Source organism: Poecilia reticulata, linkage group LG14 (genome assembly GCF_000633615.1).
Source record: "Poecilia reticulata strain Guanapo linkage group LG14, Guppy_female_1.0+MT, whole genome shotgun sequence".
Classification (NCBI taxonomy): Eukaryota; Metazoa; Chordata; class Actinopteri; order Cyprinodontiformes; family Poeciliidae; genus Poecilia; species Poecilia reticulata.
Window position 1 is genome coordinate 3120939 of NC_024344.1, and position 6283 is coordinate 3127221.

Consider the following 6283-nt stretch of genomic DNA (forward strand, 5'->3'; position numbering starts at 1 on the left):
AAGATTAAAGATTGCAAGACTAGGCAATTTACAGTAAGTAGAGTTAAACTTTAGAGAGTGTAAAGTGCACAGAGATACTGTAAACAGTTTGTAGATGGTAAAAAAAAATTAAACAGATAGACATTTTCCTGGATCACCTCTCAGAGTGTTTGAAATGTGATACCTTGAACAACGTAACGGAGATGTCGATATTTTCTGGAACAGGCCATATCACCGTTCCCCTGTAGGGGTTCTTTATCCCAGGCTGCCAACTGTGGAGCTGCACAATAAAAAGTTAACATTAACAAATGCACTCTTTAAATAATTATGAGGTACWATTTTTTCTCCAGATGTAGCAAATCTAACAGCACAAGTCACATTTCTTGATGCCCAAGCAAGGAGAGGAGATGTCTAATAACTGTGACTCTCCTCGGCCAGCAATGTCTCTGCATCAAAATCCCCTGCAGTCCCTTAAATGGCAAGTAGGAGCTGGCAAGTAGGAGCTGGCAGTCTCTGCCGTTGCCATTAATTTGTCAGGCTTTAGCACAGATATGTGCCAGAGCATCAGGCTATAGTACCTACAGCCAATTCATCACTTTGTCTCATGAACATCATGGAAGTTACAGTTACATTTGATTTAGATCGAGGYATCTTAACTTGATGAAAATCTTTCAAATGTTTATAACTATTGCAGGACAGAAGCTCAGAAGTCAAAGTTCAAAAAAAGATGAAAGACTAGTAAACTCAAAAGGTAAAAACTTACTTAGTAAGTAAGAGACTTTATTCTATCACATACAAATGCAAAACTGAACAAGTTTCCAATTTGATTGGTTTCTATGTTATTTGCAAAAATGTCTTTCCTAAATAGTTTGGTTAAAATTATCTCTCATATTTTCATATTTCTGGTCCTATCATAGAGGCGGTCTAAACAGAGACCTCCCCAACATACAGGATTATCTGCATCTTTACTGAAAACAATCCTCATGCATCATGGAGAATGGAGTCAAAATAAACAACTTTTTTTCTGGAGGAAGGGAGGCTGCATCAAACTTGAACTTTGCTATTTTCTAGCATGTCTGTTTAGGGGTTTTAATTCACTGTCGACACATGGACAAAGCTGGAATTTTCCTCTTAGTTTTGACAAATACAAAGTTTTGCTATGYATCAGCAAATTCTTCTAGAAACCAGACTGAACAAATGCATATATTTTTTTATTTTAAATACTGAGGGATGTTAAAATGACAGAAMATCAACTAATGCCAAGTTAGGTTTTCATTTGTTTAAAATGATGTTACTGTTGCAGGTTAAGGGAAGGCTTTTGTGTGTGATCTCAAAAGGAGAATCCCCCTGATGACACACACACAGTCTGTTGTGTTTTGTCATCTCAGCTTTACCTTAGAGCACATGCGTCTGTTCCTCCTGGTCCAAACCACTCTCAGCTTGTCCGGTTGCCTTTAGAAACACACAAACACACCAAAACAGAAATCAGACCTTGCCTAACGTTGTAACTCAATAATTATACCTAGTAAACACTCTGCTTGAAAGATAGAGTGAACRAGACTAGAAAAGGGGATGTGGAAAAGGTTTTCACATGGAACTTGGAACATTTTTAAATTAGATCTCAGACCATCTGAACAAAGTGGACTTTATGCCTAAATGCGATGCCACGGGGTCCAACACAAAGTCTTATGACTGTCACTGCTGAATAATACTGCCACTGCGACCAAGAAAAGCCAGTGCTGGTTGTATGAGAGTGTGATTTTGCAGGAGTGAATGGTGACATGTCCAATTTGTCTATCAGTATTTATAACCCAAGCAGCTGCTCATCTGTTATTAGACTGAACAGGGGGTGCATTCTTGTACACGTGTGTGTTGGTAGCATCACTTCATGTGCTCTCTTTAGTACAGGAAGTGAAAACGGAAACGGCAGAGTCACATGACCAGACTGAGAAGTATGTCTNGTTAAGGGAAGGCTTTTGTGTGTGATCTCAAAAGGAGAATCCCCCTGATGACACACACACAGTCTGTTGTGTTTTGTCATCTCAGCTTTACCTTAGAGCACATGCGTCTGTTCCTCCTGGTCCAAACCACTCTCAGCTTGTCCGGTTGCCTTTAGAAACACACAAACACACCAAAACAGAAATCAGACCTTGCCTAACGTTGTAACTCAATAATTATACCTAGTAAACACTCTGCTTGAAAGATAGAGTGAACRAGACTAGAAAAGGGGATGTGGAAAAGGTTTTCACATGGAACTTGGAACATTTTTAAATTAGATCTCAGACCATCTGAACAAAGTGGACTTTATGCCTAAATGCGATGCCACGGGGTCCAACACAAAGTCTTATGACTGTCACTGCTGAATAATACTGCCACTGCGACCAAGAAAAGCCAGTGCTGGTTGTATGAGAGTGTGATTTTGCAGGAGTGAATGGTGACATGTCCAATTTCTCTATCAGTATTTATAACCCAAGCAGCTGCTCATCTGTTATTAGACTGAACAGGGGGTGCATTCTTGTACAYGTGTGTGTTGGTAGCATCACTTCATGTGCTCTCTTTAGTACAGGAAGTGAAAACGGAAACGGCAGAGTCACATGACCAGACTGAGAAGTATGTCTTCTTACAGGAAGATGGAACCCCCAATAGTCTTCCTGCAGATATCTMATTGTATAATACACAAATAATTTTTCATAAAACTCTTTAAAACTCATTGGAAACTCAGTCAAATGATATAAAACSCATATGTTTCCATCCATGGCTCTGTGACTCTCAATGCTGTCTTGTATGCGAGTGTTTAAGCTAASCCAACAGTGCTTTGTGTGCACATGTGTTTATGTGGTATGTGTGTTAGTGGGTCGGCGTTGGCTTCAGAAATAGCCTGGGGGGCACACAGCGGGGATGATGGCTGGAGGAGATGAGGCAGATTTGGAGGAAATAAAGAGGACTGTCATGAGTTATGACATGAAAATGAAAGATGCAAAATCATTAAGTAAGTGCAGAGCTTGTGGGTAATGATAGATAGCTTAGGCTGAGGTTTTACAGACAATAGAGGTGGAATTAAAGTTAGTAACATGTTATTAGTACAAGGCTGTTCAAAACAACAACATTGGTGTCTTTATTGTGTTTCTTAAAAACTTTGCTGGTTGGTTGCCCTATCTCTAGTAAATTTTAAACCTACAGGAAATGATTAGACAGATTTCTTTGGAGGAAGTAAAAAAAAAACCTGCTTTAAGTCATGTTATTCCTGTGACTTTCTAGGGAGTAAGGTGCTTATTTGTACATTCACCGCATACAGACCAATGCTGCAATCAGTTATGATTTGTTTTCTCACTGTCTCCTCTTTCTGTTTTTGACCTCCAGAATCTCTTTACAAAGACATGAGACAGTGGAGTATTGGCTGTAAATCATCTGAACTGAAAAATAAATAGCATTGTGTGGCTTTCAGAGCAAAGTAACATTCAAAAAGTAGRTGCATGCCTTCATATTACTGCATATTAAAAGCTTTTAGGAATATCTAATCCTCCACGTGGCCCATGGTATCACTTCCTGCACCTGATAAACAATGTGATGTTTGAGGTGTTCAAAACCTTTGTACGGTTTAAAGTACAAATCACACAGTGTTTTGGATAAGCTGTCGGTTTTTTCTTTATNCTCACTGTCTCCTCTTTCTGTTTTTGACCTCCAGAATCTCTTTACAAAGACATGAGACAGTGGAGTATTGGCTGTAAATCATCTGAACTGAAAAATAAATAGCATTGTGTGGCTTTCAGAGCAAAGTAACATTCAAAAAGTAGATGCATGCCTTCATATTACTGCATATTAAAAGCTTTTAGGAATATCTAATCCTCCACGTGGCCCATGGTATCACTTCCTGCACCTGATAAACAATGTGATGTTTGAGGTGTTCAAAACCTTTGTACGGTTTAAAGTACAAATCACACAGTGTTTTGGATAAGCTGTCGGTTTTTTCTTTATTTTTTCTCTTTCTTACTTGGAATTTCTTTCTTATTGCTTTAATCTACAATTAATATAATTTATATAATTGAGTATTTTATTGCTACTCAACAATTGTACCAATAACAACAAAAACTTCCCAATTTTTTATGTGTCATTATCTCTTAATAATCCCTCATCCTGTTTTCTCACTGCTTTTGTCAAATCTTCAGGGACTGCGATATTGAGTTTCATTTCAGAGAGYTATCATGCCGCTTACATAATAATTATAATAATTACATTACTCCAGTTCCTGTTTCAAAAGATATGCTTTTAAAACAGGACATCTGGACAAAGGGTAAAATTCTTAACCCAACACTTTACACAAGAAGTTTTAAACTTACTGCTGTGATTAATGCAATTGGCTGTTTATGTTAAGAGTCAATTAGTTCTTTGTGACTCAGCTGCCAAATGCTTTGTATAGCAGGAAATTTCCCCAGTGGGGAAATACAAAGAGCTTTGAAATAAAATATATTTCCACATTAAAATAGCAGGAGAAAAATTATTTAGCAGATAATTTAGACTGAAAATCCTATCCAGATTAATATTATGCAGGTTTAGCCTATAGGCTAAAAACTGCTAGATTATTTCTTAAACCCAAACGCTGGGTTTAAGTTGTTGAAATATAAGTATTTATRACTAAGATCTACATAAAAATACAACAGAGACTGTTGAGTTAAGAGAAAAGACTAGAATGGGCCTTCTTCCTCTCAGGCCCATCATTTTCAACTAGATGACCTGATCTTTGCTGACTAAACTTCAAAGAAAGAATAACCAAACCTCCATGTGTGGGTAATAMAACTTTCTGGAAATTATGCCTGTTAGATAAATTGGACACTTTGGGTCAGTTGTGATTCTGATGGTGAAGTATTCATAAGTCAGCTCCACATTTGCTTTGAGCACTGCCTTAATAATTCATAGTATTGATTCAACAAGGTGTGGGAATCATTCACCAGAGAGTGTGAATCTGTAGCAGATCAGTTAACTGTATATCCATGAAGATTTGCACCATCCTGAACTCCAGCATGYCATCTTCACCACTCTGCATACTTTAATGTATCGAGTTGCCACGATGTGATTGGTTCATTTGGTAGTTGTGTTAACCATTTAGACTGGTCTACATAGAGAATGTGATAACTGTACAGTCAGAACATTTAACATTTAAARTGCCCTTAGGTGTAAGTTGCTATTAATYATTTTATGTATATTTTGGGTTAAAAACCTTGCCCAGTAATCCGRGYSAAAAAAGCCCAACCTTATTGGACTAAATAAATCAAGTCCTTGTAGGTTCCTGTTTAACCCAAGATCAGGTCTTCAAAATTATAAAAAGCCCACAAAAACAGTCAAGCTGAAGGGGAAAACCCCCAACACTCATGATTGCCCTATATTCTTCATCGAAAGAAAATAAAAACTTAAATATAAGCTATAGCTACAATAAGTAAATTAAATTAAATTATCTTGAATAATTCACATTGTTCTAAAATATAATTCACACTGACTTTGAGAAGGTCTTAAAAAGGCTTAGATTTAGTTCGCTGAAATGTGCAGAAACGCTGTTTTTGCCCAACAGTTTGTTGGTGTGTTTATATGTCTAAATAGAGTCACCAACAAACGAACTTAAAGTGTTTCCTAACCGCATTCCTGAGATCAATAACACATGTAGGCGTGCCGGACTTTTGCCTTTAAAGATAAAGAAACGTAATGACCTTCTGTTAAGTGTCACAAAGATATCTGTCAAAGGCGGCGTCGGGGATCGAACCGACGACCACTAGCTTCAGCCTGCGGGCGGGGCGCCGTCAGCTGTCTCCGTTTAGCGGAAAGACCCACAACATGAGGCTGATCATGGCCATAACGGAGCCTTATTACAGCTAATAACACACACAAACAGCTCCCGTGAAGAATGTTTTCAAGTCAAACAGTAAAAGAAACGTTGACATATCGCAGACAAACCGACGTTACTCACCATTTCTTCGTGCACTCCAAGACAAGTTCCTGATAAGAAGCGATAAACTGGAACTTTGAAGCCTTTTTACCGACTCGCTGRAGTCGTTTCCAGACCGAAGTCATCGCCGCTGTTGGTAAGGTTAAAGTTTACACYCAGGGAGAGTTGAATAATCCAACTTTTATCGGCTAGTTCTGTTCCTCAGAAGAGGGTTTGCCTCCTCTTCATCCGCCGCTGATGAAACTCGCACAAGCTGCGACTTGCGCTCATTTGCAACACCTCGAACTGCACGCGCACTACACAAGATATAACCTGGCGTAAAAACGACGACAACAGGAAGGAGCGGCAAAAGAGAAACTGACTCCCCTC

The 6283-nt window shown here is 38.5% G+C and overlaps 1 long non-coding RNA gene across 1 annotated transcript; it reads right to left on the reverse strand.

Moving 5' to 3' along the window:
• Positions 1 to 166: 166 nt before the first annotated feature.
• Positions 167 to 6024, reverse strand: LOC108166868 (uncharacterized). The gene is made up of 3 exons (XR_001777257.1): positions 5936 to 6024; positions 2032 to 2089; positions 167 to 259 (listed from the first exon to the last, which is right to left on the reverse strand). It is a non-coding gene; the product is annotated as an uncharacterized LOC108166868 (long non-coding RNA).
• Positions 6025 to 6283: the final 259 nt, after the last annotated feature.